The sequence below is a fragment of the Octodon degus genome, unplaced genomic scaffold (assembly GCF_000260255.1).
Source record: "Octodon degus isolate 3935 unplaced genomic scaffold, OctDeg1.0 scaffold00101, whole genome shotgun sequence".
Taxonomy (NCBI): Eukaryota; Metazoa; Chordata; class Mammalia; order Rodentia; family Octodontidae; genus Octodon; species Octodon degus.
This window is the reverse complement of record NW_004524677.1, coordinates 5,697,512-5,713,304: the sequence shown is the minus strand read 5'-3', so window position 1 is coordinate 5,713,304 and position 15,793 is coordinate 5,697,512. Positions and strand designations below refer to the sequence as shown.

Sequence of the window (15,793 nt, the reverse complement as noted above, 5' to 3'; positions counted from 1 at the left end):
TGGCAGAGCACTTACCTAGCACGTGTGAGGCACTGAGTTTAATCCTTTGCACGGCAAAAGAAAAAAGAAAGAAGGAAAGGAAGGAAGGAAGAAAGGAAGGACAGAAGAAGAAAGAAAGAAAGAAAGAAAGAAAGAAAGAAAGAAAGAAAGAAAGAAAGAGGTGTCTTGTGGGGCAAGCAAAACATGCTTTCCACTGTTCTACTCTGAATCAGTTGCCCACCTGCAAGGAGATAGAGAGCTCGTCTTAATAAATGATGAGCTAGATTTCCAGGTTGCATCAAATCAGAAGACTGGAAAAGCCGGCTAATGTCTGTCTACGCGGCCAAACCCATTTGGCCCTGGGCTCCCAGGCATGGATGCTCTCTGCCTGGCCCTGTGGCTGCAGATGGTGCCTACGGAGGAGGCGTAGGCCAGTGTTTCCCTGCCTGATTTCTGCACAGACAGCTCTGCGAAAATACCAATCCCGGGGTTCAGGCCAGGCAGTCTCATGATGTTCTCTTAATAACACTTGTACTTAATCATAATCTGGTTTTTATTAAAATGGGATTGGAGGGCTGGGGAGATAGCTCAGTAGAATAAGTGCTTGCCTGGCAAGTTCAAGGTCATGAGTTCAATCCCCAGTACTGCCAAAAAAAAAAAAAAAAAAGGGATTGGATTGGAAAAATCTAAAAACCACAGTCTAGGATGAATACTCAAGATTTGGGGCAATTCAAATATAAACCTTTGTTCTGGGGCCAGGGCTATAATTTAATATGTAAAATTAAATGGCAATGTTTGCCCTTAGAGTTTTAGTTTTTATCCAAAGATTAAGTAATTTACAGTCAGCTGAGTAGTCTGTTTCAGTAGTTAGAGAAACTGAGTAGTCATCTCCTAATCTAATTTGATTACTGTTTCTCTGAGTATGTATGTATGTATGTATGTACGTATGGATGGATGGGAGACATGGTCTCCTATGTATTTCAAGCTGGGCTCAAACCTACAGCTGTGTGCGGCCACACTTGGTTGCTTCTGTGAGCTTTTAAAATAGTTTTCATTTTGTCTGCGTTTCTTTCCTTTCCTCCATGGTTTCATTAAGACAACCTTGCACACAACCAGGTTAACAGAAAAACTGCATGGTAGGAGAGGGGCCTGGCAGGTGAGAACAGTCCCTACTCAGCCTCTTAAGCTGAGCATTGGGTACTATCTGACTGAATAGAAGGACACTGTTGTGCCCGCTGTACGGTGAGGGCAGTGAGATGTAAGAACCCGAAGTCCATCCACTCGGACCCCTCTGGGGACAGCGAGGTCCTTGGCGGTAGCCAGCCTGGACACTAGGACCAGAGGCGAGAAGCCAACACCGGGAAGCCAGGTCACAAAGGGTGCAGCAGTTGGGCCCGGGTGGGACAAGAGCGCAGCCCTTTCAGCCTCATGCGAGCCTTTGGGCCTGACCCCCAGGGAGGGACCAGAAATACAGCGTGACATTGACCTTGACACTTAACCAATCCTTGCAATTCGTGAGGAGCACCAAGGTTTCTGCTGTGTTTGTTTTCGTCTCCTTCATTACCGGTGACTGAACACCCGGGTCTTTGAGCTGCCCCACCGACCTACAAGCCCTTTTTTTTACTTTCTATTTCGAGTCAGAGGCTTACTGAGTGGATAAATTGCCCAAGCTGGCTTCAAGTGCTGGGGCTGCGGGCACCACCAGGAGGGTCTCAGATCATGATTGTTATAGAACTGAACACACTACAGGGAGCCTGCGTGTGCGGCTCTGCAGGGTTCGAAGCCTGGCCTAGAACTGAAGACGAAAGCCAAGTCCGCTGTTCCCTCCCGCGATCCTCAGCAAAGAGCGCACCACGCCCCTTCACATCAAGCCGCGGGGACAAAGTCAGGAATCAATTACGATCCTTTCGTTTTCACGTCAGGTTTCCCAAAAATGCTCCGTAAGAACAAACAACACGCGGGGGCGGGAACCAGAGGGTTTGGGGCGTGGCGACGGCGTGAAGGCCGCGGGGCGCCGGGGTCCCCAAGAAACCTGGACCCAGCCGCAGCGCTGCTCACCCCGGCGCCGCTACACCTTGCTCTGCAGGGCGGTCGCAGAGGTCACCCTCGCATGGAGGTCCCCACGCACTGAAAAAGGGAGCCTCATCTCTGTTTCAAGCCTCGCCCCTTTCTCAAAAAACAAACAAAAAGAGCCGAGAGGCTGGGGGCTGGGCAGAGCTGTCGGCACCGGCGGCCTGGGCCCAAGGTCCTTTGTGCGCTCGTCCCCCAAACGCAGGCCCATCCCCAAGACCAGGGAGGTAGCCGAGTGGCTGCACGCAGCACCGCACGACCGCTCTCCAAGGTCGCCGTCCCGCGTCCCCACGGCCCAGTCGCACGGTGAGGGGAGCCGCGGCCTCGCGCCCCGAGGTCTCCGGTACTCACGTTCCCAGCTGTCCCGGCGCGTGCTCCTCTGGCCACGGCCACTGCAGCTGGAAAGCAAGCCAGCGCCCCCGGCTGCCGGCTGGGAGAGCCTTCTGTCCCTCCAGCTTCCCCAAAACGCTCCTCGGCACGGCCAACGCAGCTGCCAGATTTAATAACCGAGTCCGACCGCGCCCCTCCCCCGCCCGGGGACGCAGGCGACAGGCTGGGGCCGAGTCGAAGGACCTTGTAGGGCGACCAGAGAATTGACCCCAATTCTCCAGGACCCTCCCTTCTTCCCTGTTCACTCCGAGCACAAATCCGACCCCTTTCCTAGCAGTATTTCTGAAATAAAGCAAGAGGCCAGCGCCTTTCCAGTGAGCCCGGCCCGCAGCTCCGAGGGGAGGAATCTCACGCGGGCACCCTCAGCCCCAAGCCACCTGGTCCGAGGTGCTGGGCGAGCACCCTGCCGCGTCCCGCACCCCACTGTATCCAGCACCCCACCGTGCCCTGCCCTCCACTGCATCCAGCACTCTGCTTCGTCCCGCACCCCATTACATCCAGCACACCATCGTGCCTTGAACCCTCGGCTCTGGGGCCTCGGACTCCTCCCACAGAACCTTACCGTTTCGGGGTGCTCCGCTGTGGCGCCTCGTGGACCTGGATCATTTCCAAAGCGCAGGCTGGCTGCTTCCTGGGACAGACCTGGATAGCGTCAGGCCGGAAGGAATTAGGATTCTGCTTCGCAAGGGGAATACCAAAGCAAAAGTTTCCACCCGGAGTTGTGTTTTATAAGAAATACGTATTTAGCCCAGGGATAGGGGTGCCTGGCAGCCGGGCGGCCACGCCCCACGGTCCCCCCAGGTCCAGGCCCCAGCGCCCCGCCCCCCCGCACTACCCTGGGCTTGCCCAGCTCTCTCCACCTGCTTTTCCCGGAGTGGTTTCCATGGAAACCCGGAGCAAGGCTCTCTGGGCAGTCGCGCAGTCACCCTGACAACTGCAAAGCCGTGCTGAGGCCAGGAGGAATGTCTGCGGGCACCGGCTTCAAACATCCACGCGAGGGTTTGCAGGGTGGACTGCACGGCAGAGACGTGTGGAGAATCTGGGAGCAGCGCCCTCCTGGGCGGGGCCGGTGGGTACCGCGGCCCTCCCCAGGGGAGTTCATCCTCTGCTTGGAATGCATTTCATCATTCTCGCCGGCATCTCCCCCTCTAGTTGTCTAAGACATTGCTTAAAAGTTATTGCTCAGGGGCCAGGGAGATGGCTCGGTGGAATAAGCGCTTCCCTGGCAAGCGTAAGGGCCGGAGTTCAATTTCCCAGTTCTGCCAAATAGTTATTGCTCAGGTCCTCCCTGAGCACTAAACGCTCCTATGTTGGAGTGAGAGACAGCGGATTCACTTGTGAACCGGGCGCAGGCCTGAGGACAACGCGACTTGTGGCCTTCCTGCTCAGGAGCTGAGGAACTGCTCCCCACACAACCATGGTTACAAAGGAGAAGGTTTCGGTGGGGAAGGGGCATTGTGAAGGAGATCCATATTGAGGACAGACTGAAATGACCACGCCCTACCTTGTGTCTTGTGAAAGACAGTTTATGCTCATCAAACCACCACTAGGTACACATGTTTTTGTTTTTTTCCAGAATTGCCAGCACCCCAGACCCTGTACACAAGTTAACAAAGTTACAGGTTATCACAGTCCAGGCAAGGCATAAAAAGACTGCGCTTAGGCACACATGTGTCATACTAATTTCTCCTTATAAAAAATTATATATTGCACATCTAAGCCATTAAAAGCTGAAAATTAGTGGTAGGTTTGGATTAATGAGATTTTTATACACACATTGTCGACACACGATGATATTAATCTCTGGGTTATGACTGACACACATATATACAAGTACATCTTTTAAAAAGTCAAATGCATTTCTGAAGTTTCCTATGCATCTGATAGTTATAAAGCAAGTGCGATTGCTACATCTAAGGAAACAAGTGTGTAGAAAAGAAAATATCCAGGAGAATTTCTGCACAATGCAAAAAGATCTTTTGTTAAGTGAAGAACCATCAAATTTGCATTGAGAAAACCCTCATGTTGCATCCTGACTGCTTTAAAGTACATACTTTACTTTTAAGTACCCACACCCACTGGCTTGTTCCGCTGGAGACGGGCACTTGGTGTCAGCACCATGAAGACGGCTGGAGCATCAGTGTTTATTTTCAGATGAAGATCCCGAAGACAAAAATACATCTACTCGGCTACAGAACAGCTGTTCACATTTCAACTTTGAGAAAGGGAGAAATGTTAAGTAAATAATCTTTGTTTCTAATAAAAATTACCAGTGAATATTGCAGAAGGCAAGACGATGAGGGTAAGGAGGCTCAAAACACTAAGTACGTGGAGCACGATGGAGCATGCCTGCAATCTCAGCATTCTTGGATGCTGAGGCAGGAGGATCACAACTTCCAGCCTAGACTGGACAGTTCAATGATTTAGTGAGATCCTGTCTCAAAAATAATAAGGGCTGAAGCTAGAGCTCAATGAAAAGGCTAGTATTGGTTTAAACTTCAGTACTATGAAAGAAACAAAGAAAAACTAAGAAAGCAATTGTCTTAGTGTCTTTCTTGCTCACTGAGACATAACACATGAGACTCACAATGCCTAAAGCTGGAAAAGGTTTTTGTACTAAAATTCGAACTCAGGACCTTGCACTTGCCAGACAGGCACTGTGAAACTGAGCTATATCTCCAGCCCCCAAAGCAGGAAGTTCAGTTTTAGCTCACAGTTTGTAGAGGTTTCAGTCCATAATCAGCCGGCTCCAAGGCAGGTTGGCATATGGCAGAGGGCAACAGTTCATGGCAGTAAAAGCAACAAGAGAAAGAGAGAGGCAAGCCTCCTTCTGCTCCTTACGTCCTGTCTACCAGTGTTAGGGCAGTGCCAACCCCAAGTGGACTGGTCCAGCAGTCACCTACCCTTAATCTAGCATTGCACTAGGAATCAGTCACACACTCTAGATTTAGCCAACTCCAAAAAAATACCCCAAAACAATAACAGCAAACCTCATGAATGCACGAGGCTTTGGGGGAACACGTAGACACAAATCATAACAAATGCATACTCAGCAGGCTCTGAGGAAGGGCCGATGGTAGAGGGGAGCACGGAGGAAGAACCGTTCAAGGCACAGAGCCAGGAAGCAGAGAATGATCAGGGAGGAGGAGGGAGATACTGTTCCAAGCCACACCCCCAGGGCCACTCCTTTGACTAGGCTTCACCTCCCAAATTACATTTATTCATAAACTAGGGAGTAGACTGCCAGTGAGGAGCATCCTCAGGATCCAGTCACCTCTCAACACCCCCATCTGGGAGGGCATGAGGCTCTGGGGGATATCTAGATTTGAGTTATCACGATAATCATAAAAACATCTATTTAAAGACTAAGAACAAGATATTCAGACTATAATACTAACTGGCAGCATTAAGTGAAATTCAAGATAAAGGACAGTTATGGGGGCTGGTGAGATGGCTCAGTGGTCTAAAGCACCTACTTAGAACAAGCTTAGCAAAGCACAGGGACCGCGGTTCAATCCCCCAGCACCACATGCCAGCCAACCCCGCCCCCTGGTGGGCTGAGCTAGCCACACACACACACAAATAAGTAAATAAATAATTTTTTTTAAAAAAAGGATAGTTATAATCCCACTCTTTCAAAATTTTGTGTGTGTGTGTGTGTGTGTGTGTGTGTGTGTATGTATTACATGGATGACAGTGATAGTTTGGAGATAGTTTAGGCTTTCTGCTTGCCGATTCCTTCCCACTGTGCTGCAGATCGAAGCCAGGCCTCTAGCATAATAAGCACACACTGCATTGTTAACTCGTACCACGTCCTACACTTGCCTGTCCACGGCAGACATGGCCAGTGAAGGCTGCGAGGTAGAGTGGTGAAGACTGTAGGTTCTCAGCTAGATAGATCTGCCTGCAAGGCAGCGGCTGGCTCCTGCCTGTGTGCACATCCTCATGTAAAAGGTAAAGTAAGAACAGCACTTTGTGGACAGATTAGGAGTAATGGGGATACCTGCTGAAGAATGTGCTCTCTACAGCAAATGTGTCAGCATCGATTTTTAGGCTATTTTTCTAGGATTTTAATTCTAGCTTAGGTATATTCAAATCTTCAACTGGACATTAATTTATATACGTAATATTGTTTGGCCACAGTTTTGGTTTTCTTTTTTGTTTGTATTTATTTATTTTGGATTCATATTGACTCTTGGTTCTGGAGTCAAACCGAAGCCTTTTACACAGAATTACATCTGCAGACCTTTTAAAATTTTTTAAATTTCTTTTATTTATTTGGTACAGGGTCTCACCACGCAGCTTGGACTCAGTGATCCTCCTGTTTCCAGCCTCCCCAGCACTGGGAGTACCACCATGCCGTGTCTCAGCGGCTGACTCAGCATGTCCTGGGGTGGAGCCAGCACAGCTTGTGGTACTGGGGATTGAGCTGTGGTCCCTGTGCTTGCCTAAGCAGGTGCTTAGGATGCTGAGATATCTTGCCTGCCCTTCTAAAATTTAAAAAATTGTAAGAGTCTCACTAAGTTGTTAAGATTCCCAGCCAGGGTTTGAACTTACGATCTTCCTGTCTCAGCCTGCCAAAGTGTTGGAGCTACAGAAACGTGCCTCATCCTCAGTTTTATTTATGGACAATGAAGATGATCCATCATGGTAAAATAACATGTTTCATACCAGAAGAGTGACATGGGCATATGATGACAGTGACTTTGACGCAGTGACTTTGACGCTGGCTACGGGATCCAAAGTACCTGTAACACTGAGATCAAACAAGAATCAACTGATGAAGCCACCGCGGATGCTGACCTCTTTGATTCAGATGATGAAGAAAATAGCAGTCTCAGTACATACATGACTAGTTGAAATATTGCAAAATGGACTCACCAAATGGAACGATCCAATATTACAATAATGAGAGTTTCCAGCAGAGGTAAAACATATTGGGCAGAATGCCAGCACTTCCATTCAGTGTTGGAAATTGTAACAGAGAAAACCTTACATGATGTTATAAAATATACAAAGGGTGAAATACAAGTTAAATGTTTTGCATGCACAAACAGCCATATTTTTGAAATGCATTTATTATGACACCTCACTAGCTGAACTGACAGCATCCAAAGGTCTACTATACTAAGCAGGGATTTCTCATGGTAATTACAGGAATTTAAAGGACTTAGGGAAACTTGCTGGGTCAAAATATGGTCAAGAAATGTATGCCCATGTAAATGCAAAGACTCATTATGCTTCCAATTTAGAAATTTCTCCTGGAACTCAGCCACCAGTTCTATTCTTTTAGTAATAAACAAAATGATGTTGTGAACAGACTTGTCTCATCTCCCAAACTAATCGGAATGTGACATTCAACAATTGGTTTGCCAGTTTCCAATTGATTCTACACTTGCTAATAGAACACAAGTTGACCAGTGCATAAACTGTACACAGAAACAAAGCAGAAATTCCAAATGAAATGTTGTAATTTCAAAGTAGAGAGTTATATAGTGTAATCTTTGGATTTCAGAAAGATTTACATTGGCCTAGAATACGACAAAGAAAAACCAACTGGTAATTGTGTATGGAACATGCAGTTTTCATGTGTGAAGATTGCTTTGGGTATGACAGTTGAAACAAAAATTATTTTTGGTGGTAGACTGTTTGTATTTACACTGAAATTCACATAGATTTTTATTTCTTTTTTTTTCTTTTCAAAGTTTTATTGATAAACATATAGCAATGAGACAGTTTCAAATCAAATCGAAAGTACAGTTTCAACAAATAATACACTGCATATATTCTTCTTAGTGGTTAATTGCTGTACAAGATGCAGACTTGTGATCCTACTTACAAACACCATTAGAAAAAATCATTCTATTCATTAAGAGAATGCAACTATATATCTATCCCAACCACTTTGAATACACAGATACAAAATGGACATTCATAGTTATAGATTTTTATTTCTGATGTTATTTTTTAGGTTTCGTAAGCAAATAAACTGATATGAAAATGTTGATGTCTATTCTAAGCACTTATATATTTGATATTTTATTTTATTAATATCTTATTTTCCTGCTAAGTGTACATTGTACAATACAGGAGGCAGCTCCTGATATGTGAGGAAGAGTGATGACAAGAATTACTTGTCACATAGGAAAGGAAGGCTCAGCACATGCTGTCAGTGCAAGCGTGATAGGCGCACAGAGCATGCCGTTGTCATGTGCAAAGACTTCCTTGGGTGTGACAATTGAAACAAAGATTATGTCTATAGTAGACTTTTATGTGTATTTACATTGACATTCAAATAGGTTTTTATCTCAGTGTAGAGCGATATGAAAATGTTGATGTTCATTCTAAGCATGAAATACATAGTAAGAATTTAAGACTTTATTTTATTGATATTTGTGCTCTTGTTGACTGCGTGTTGCTTAATATAAAAACCTCCTGACAAAAATATCAAGACCAAAAAAACCCCCAAAAATACCAAGACCAGAGAGCTGTCAAGTCTGACCTACACAAAGGCCAGCAAAGCAAACACAGGTGCTGTCGGTATCAGCATCACGTGTGTATGGCACGTGATGTTGTCATGATGTCTCCACCGTAGTTCATGTAGGAATTCATTTCTGTGGTTCTTTTTTAGACTTGGTATACCAAAAGCCAGTTGATGTTGAAAATTTGATGCTTTTTTATAAATAATAAATATTAAAAATTCTTTTTTTAAATAATTTTTCCTGTTCAGCACTCATTGCTTAATATAATAAAACACATAAAACTAAAATTGATAATTCATCAGTAGAATTATTCTAAAGAATAAGTGGGCATTTGACACACTCATGTTTGTGGACTATTTAACAAAAAATGCTCTATGCCCAGGGGCATAGAGACACAGAGAGTCAGAAATGAGACAGAAAGTGAGACAGAGTAAGAGACAGACACACACAGAGACAGAGGGAGAGGAAAGGACGGAGACTGAAGGGCAAGGGCTGGGCACGCGATACAGCCTTCAGAGACATTCCGCCAGCGACCTACTTCCTCCAACTGGCTCCACCTCCTAGCATCTCCATCATCTCCCAATATTCATTCACTTATGAAACCATTACTAGATGAATGCATTGATGAGCTCGACACCCTCACACCCCAGTCAGCACACTACCAAAAGGCCCCAGATCTGAATGGTCCCACACAAAGGACTGATCCTTCAGTACACAAGGCTCCAGGAGACATGTCATATCCCAACCTCAACACCCAATAACTGGTGAATCTATGAACGGATGAATCCATTCATATGATCACAGCCTCATGGCCTGATCACCTTGTAAGTGTCCTGCCTGGTCCCACTTTGTTAATACCTCATAGGAGTTTTGAGGGACATTCAAACCTTAGCACCGGGGCCAGCCAGATAGCTCAGAAGATTAAAGTGCCTTTTAGGCAGATGCAGGGGCCAGGGGTTTGATCCCCTAGCCTGCTGTGCTGGCCCCATCCCCGGGGCACTCTGAGATGGCGAATGAGACTGGACATGGTGGCACATGCCTGTAATCTCAGTGCTTAGGAGGCTGAAAACAGGAGAATCTCTACGAGTCTGATCTGTGTAGTGAGACCCTGTCGACCATGTACTAAATACATTAAAACAACAACAACAACAACAACTTAGCATGCCTTAACAAAATTAGCAAAAGTCAAGAATATGGTTTTCAGGCCGGGGAGATGGCTCAGTAGAATAAGTACTTTCCTGGTTCTGCCAAGAGAAAAAAAAAGAATATGGTTTTCATATTTTGCCCAGCAACTTAAGGTGTTCTATATTGGGAGTTTCTCTACACATATAATCCACAAGATTCATCCAAGATTTTCTCTCTGTTCGAAGTGCTGAATATTGAGCATAGGCCCATAAGCATGCAGGGCCAGTGTTCTACCGCTGAGCTGCACCTCCAGCCCTAGCCAAGCATTTCTTAGCACTGTCTGAATGTGCCACACTGCACAGTCATTGGTTGTTATCTGCCTCCTTAGTGCTAGATGGTAAATCCCAGGTTGAGGAGTCCTGCTTCTCTGTGATTACCACTGGACCCCAGTACCCAGCAGTACTTGGCCTGATGGAGATTTGCTAAACAAATGAATCATCTCTCCTCCAGAGCCAATCCCATAAAAGAAAAATCTGACTGTACATCTTCCCTCCAACTGATTTCTGCCTGATCTCCTTCCTCGGCTCCCTTTATCCCTATTGAGCCGAGACCAGGGTGGAGAGGGGAGGGGAGGAGAGGGAGGTGGAAGCAGGAGGACGAAGTGTTTGCCACAAGAACAGAGTCATGGCTTCCACCTGTCTGTACCTGGTGGTCTTTTTGCCCTCTATGCTTTTATAGCCAACTTAAACCAAGGCATGATTGTCATTATTGGCCTGAGAATGTGTGTGGATGCTGAGCTCCGTGCAACATCGATATTTCAGTCCCATTTCTAGTCTCTGCTGAACTATAATTGAAAGCAGGACAGAGAGAAACCTTTTGCTCAGCCTGTTGCTCCAGAGGGATCGCTGGCCTTCACTGCCAGTCCCAGGGCTGCATGCCCATGAGCTGTTCTGGCCAAGCCTGCTCTCTTTCTTCCATCCCTAGTCTTCTTTTTCACTGTGAATGAAACACCCTGTTTCACTTCAAAGCTTAAATTCAATGTCATCCTTTCAACACATACATGACACATATAAACATTGAAAAAGTTGGAGTACTCAAAGACCAATATCCTTTAGGATCAGAAAGGACATTAACAGAAGCCAGAAAATGCCAAGCCCTATGGGCTGGCACCCACCGTGCTCTCAGAGAGGCAAGCAGGAAACTTTCTATTCAGGGACCTTGTTAGACACCCATCCATTCTTCCTGGCCTCAGTTACCTATCTGTCTAATACATGTTTCCTTTTTAAGTTAGAACCAATGTGAAAACATCCAAAGTGTGGAGAGCCTTTCTGCTTACTGTGATCTATCTATAGGACAAATCACATATATCTATGAGCACAAATACATTAAATTTGGTGGTAACTTTTCTTTTTTTCATTATTTTTGCTTGCCTGCCTGCCTGCCTTCCTTCCTTCCTTCCTTCCTTCCTTCCTTCCTTCCTTCCTTCCTTCCTTGCTTGCTTGCTTGCTTGCTTGCTTGCTTGCTTTTTTGAGACAAAGCCTCACTATGTAGCTCAGGCTGGTCTTGAGCTCACTTTGTAGCCCAGGCTCAACTTGAGACTGCAATGATCCTCCTGCTGCAAGCTCCCAAGTGCTGGGATTACAGGTGTTCACCACCATGTCCATCTAGTGATCACATTTAAACATGCGATATGTTGTTTGTTAGTTAGTTGCCACCAAGGATATACACAGGACCAATATTTCTAGAGAAAATACCATTTGGATGGGATTGAACCAACCCTGAATTCCTGTTAGGGTCCTAGTAGGTTTGACACAACTAGCACGCTTTGGGGATTCCTATTGCAGACAATAGGTGCACTTTTCCTTTCAGCCACCCTATGCTCTAGGAGGGTCCTTTATTTACTCTTTGAAGATCAGAGACATAGAGGGCCTGCTTGATGTCCTGAAGCCCTGGTAGAGCCAGCTATATGCTGGGAAGCTCAGGAGCCACCACAGAGCCAGGAAGGCTCTGTGAATGGGGAGGAAGATCTCAAACAGAGCAGGAATCAAGGGCTAGGGACACTTGATTAAAGGCCATGAGAAGCCTGTCCTCTAGGTCAGGACAGAAATAATGGGTGTGGCCAAGGGCCTAACCTGAAGCTCAAAAATCTTTCTCGTTTTGCAGTGGTGGGGAGAGAACCAGGCAAGCCAGGCAAGTATGCTACCTCTGATAACATCCCTAGTCTCAAACCTAACACCCTTCTCTTTTCTGCCCCAAATGAGCACTTTTTGTTTTTGTTCTAAGCATCAGACTCAGGACCTTGTGCTTGCCAGGCAGGCATTGTGCCACTGAGCTACATCCCTGGCCCTACAGTTCTACCTAGACTTGTGCTAGTGAGGCCCCGGTGAGTGCCTGGGAACACGGGGGCTGGCATCTAACGGCACCGTCTCTCAGACCTCTGTGGAGCAGCACCTTCCATGTCATTCTCATTGCTCATTGCATGGCCTTGTGACTTTTAAAACTTAAACACTATTTTTGTTTGTTTGCTTTTGTTTGGGGCATTGGGGATTGCACTGAGCTATATCCTCAGCCCTTTTTCATTTTTGAGACAAGGTCTCAGGAAGTTGCCAAGCTACCCAGGCCAGACCGGAGCTTTTGCCCTCCTGCCTCCTGAGCACTCTCCTTGGTGTCCATCTCCAACAACTCCAAGCAAACTGTGCCTTCTGGAGGTGGGTGGTAGGGATGGTGCACAACAGCATGAGTGTGCATGCTTGTGACTGGTAAGGTGATGCATCTTAGGGTGTAGACATTTCATCAGAATTTTAAAAAAATGTGATCAGGTGTCCTTATCAAAAACCTTCATTGCTTTATAATTAGATGGCATGACTATAGCCATGCTTGAATATTCCAGAGCCTGGGCTGATAATCACAAGATATCCCCCAACCTCATCCCCTTCCTTGGCCTATTGAGCCAAGACCAGGGTGGAGAGGGGAGGGGAGGAGAGGGAAGTGGATGCAGGAGGATGAAGTGTTTGCCACCAGAACAGAGCTGTGGCTTCCACCTGTCTGTACTTGGTGGTCCTTTTTCTCTCTATGCTTTTATAGCCAACTTAAATCAAGGCATGACTGTCATTTATTGGCCTGAGAATGAATGTGGATGCTGAGCTACGTGCAGCATGGATATTTTCAAGGCAGACATTAGGCATAAAATCACTTTCTCAGTGGCTACAAGAAGTGGCATTTTCTGTTTCATTAATGCATTGTAGAAGACAATGATGGCCTTGGGAGCAGAGAGCCCCAGGCTGGTCCCCTGCAATGTTCTGTAGCACCTGGCTTCTCCCTTTCATCTGGAGAGCATTAACAGTTTCTCTTCATATTGCCTGCATTTGCATTCATTAGTTAGTAAAATTTAGAAACAGACTCAGCTTGAGAGATGATTTTGAGTGCCAGACATTTTCCCAGAGTGGGGAGGAGCCAGTTACTAAGTTCTGACAACAACAGCTACTGTTGACTGCGTGTTTCTCTGTACCAGGCTCTGATCTCACTGTTTTCCACGCTTTATCACATGTCACGCTCACAGCTCTGCAGGGGACCTGTGGACTGGATGAGGAACTAGTGGCAGAAAGTGGTACTTTAGCTGCTGCAGATCCAAGGGGACAGTAAACAGCCCAGGCAGTGTCCCCCTGGTGGTCTGGTAGCCAGGCCCCACATGCTTTCTTTAGGAGGGACTGGAGCCTTCACATTGAGCTAGATCCCTACTCTGAGTTGGGGTCTTGCTGAGACCCTAAATTTCCCAGGCTGGGTTTAAGCCTCCAAAGCCCCTGTCTCAGCCTCTGAGAGCTGGGATTACAGGATTAGGCACCACACCTGGCTTACTAAGTAACTACACTAGATTAGATTCACCTGACGTCCAGTGCAAGCTGTAACATTTCGCTGGGCAAGTGGGGATCCTGATCTGGGATTGTCAGAGCTTGGAGAGGTGTGTGCCTACCTTGCCCTGAAGAAAATAGGAGTGAAGTGGAACTTTCCCCCAGTACCAGCTTTTGTTTGGAAGAAGAAAAGAGCCTCCTCACACCCCAGGCACTGATGCCTTCTGCCATCTTAGATAAACCACAGGCCTTCAATCTGAACCTGAAGGTCAGGAGATGTTCTTCATGTAAAGCTTGCACTGACCAGAATAGGGAATAAAGCAATACCCGAAAAGTAGCTTAGTGATTTAGTGAGAGCCCTCCTCACTCAAAACAATAAAAAGAGCTGGGGAGGCAGCTCAGCGCGAAGGCCCTGAGTTCAGTCCCAGAACTAGGGGAGAAAAAACAGCTGAGAGAGGCGCAAAGAGGAAAATGTCGGTGGCCCGCCTAGATTCCAGTCCGCTGTGGGGAGCTCCAGGCTTTCCAGACTGCTAGGAGCCCTGGAGCCCGTGAGATGCGTGGTCAGTGGTTCTTGGGCGAACTGGACTGTGGGCTGTCCAGGCTCGGTCATCCGGGGGCGGGGCAGCTCCTCTCCGGCCTGTGGGCTGCGCTGTCAAGAGAGACAGCCCGCAGTCTAGGGTCCGCGCCCTTACGCTCCTCCTCTGGCTCACCTGCGGCCTCTTTCCGCCCGCCCGCCCTCATCGCTCAGGTGCGGAAGGCTCCGCGCAACACCAGCCTCGCGTCAGCCTCTGCGCTGTGCCCGAGTCCACCGTGGGAAAGGAACTCCCTGAGGAGCCCAGGAGCACAGCGCGCAGGGCTCCCTGCAGAGCCTCCCTGCCTTCGTTCTCCAGTTGAAATGTTTTCTTTAAAAACCCGAGCTCTCCTGAGACACAGGACGCTGAATTTGATTTAGAAAGAGTACATTTTCCAGACAGAGCACTTGTCTATCTGAATTTAGCAAGTCTGAGGCTGAGTGAACAGCATGCTCTGTCTCGCAGTCTTCTGAAAACTGAGCCATCGGCAGATCCTCGGGTGCTTGGGGAGGGGATGCAGGAGCCCGCAGAAACATTTTCTGGACAATGTCAGACCCCAGAGGCTTCTAAACCTTTATTATTTTAAGAGCGAGGGCCTTGCTATTGGCTGGGCCAGCCCTGAGCTCCCGCGACCCTTCAAACCTCCCGCCTCACCTTCACAGCAGCTGCGCCAGCCAGCTCCACGGGCCTTTAGGGATTTGCGGCCAGCCCCGGGGTCCACGGGGTCCTGCTTCGTGGGGCTGGGGCTGGAATGCGGAAGGGACTGGCTCTCGGGCCCTTCCCGGGCTCCTGTGACGACCGGAGCGCCTGTATCGTTTGGTGCTCCCAGATGACCGTCTAACACTAATAGAGCGTCTCGCCCTTTCTCGCACAGCTCAACTCTCTCTGCACAAAAAGTACAAGTAGACCATTTTCTTGAACACACAACTCATTTCCTTCTGTGCCGCAATCCCTGGGCTCTTCCCTGCCTGCCCCAGCCAGGTGAGCCCAGAGGATGCTGGGCCTTTGCACCTGTGTTCTGGGGCAGTGCTCCCCGCTGTGCTCCCTGCTGTGCTCCCTGCTGCAGCAGGGGCTGCTTCCTGCCTGAGCCATTTCCTGGTGTCTCTCCACCAGTGAAGACGCTGCCGGCTTGCAGACAGTCTCTGGGGATTCTGGATCCACCTGCTTGGCGGTCCCCTCCCACCGGATCTGGTTCACCACCGTCCTATCTGGCTCTATGGCACCATCATTTTCCTGGTCGCCTTTTCTACTTTTCCTCACTCTTGGAAATCATAAGGATGGTGACACATTTGAAATCCTGCAGTGTTTTCCAGCTAGGTCACATGGC

At 47.7% G+C, this 15,793-nt stretch overlaps 1 protein-coding gene and 1 pseudogene across 4 annotated transcripts in view; one reads left to right on the top strand and one right to left on the bottom strand.

The window, feature by feature from the left end:
- Trim2 (tripartite motif containing 2) overlaps positions 1-3,212 on the bottom strand; it is a 167,275-nt gene extending 164,063 nt beyond the window's left edge. For 2 of the 4 annotated variants that reach the window (XM_023723648.1, XM_023723649.1), the window contains exon 1: positions 2,401-2,576. The gene's annotated coding sequence lies outside the window, so the exon portion shown is untranslated. Of the gene's footprint in view, positions 1-2,400; positions 2,577-3,001 lie in introns of those variants that run through there. The other 2 variants (XM_023723642.1, XM_004638699.2) reach the window with 2 other exon arrangements.
- LOC101565264 overlaps positions 1-15,793 on the top strand; it is a 175,997-nt pseudogene that overhangs the window by 103,907 nt on the left and 56,297 nt on the right.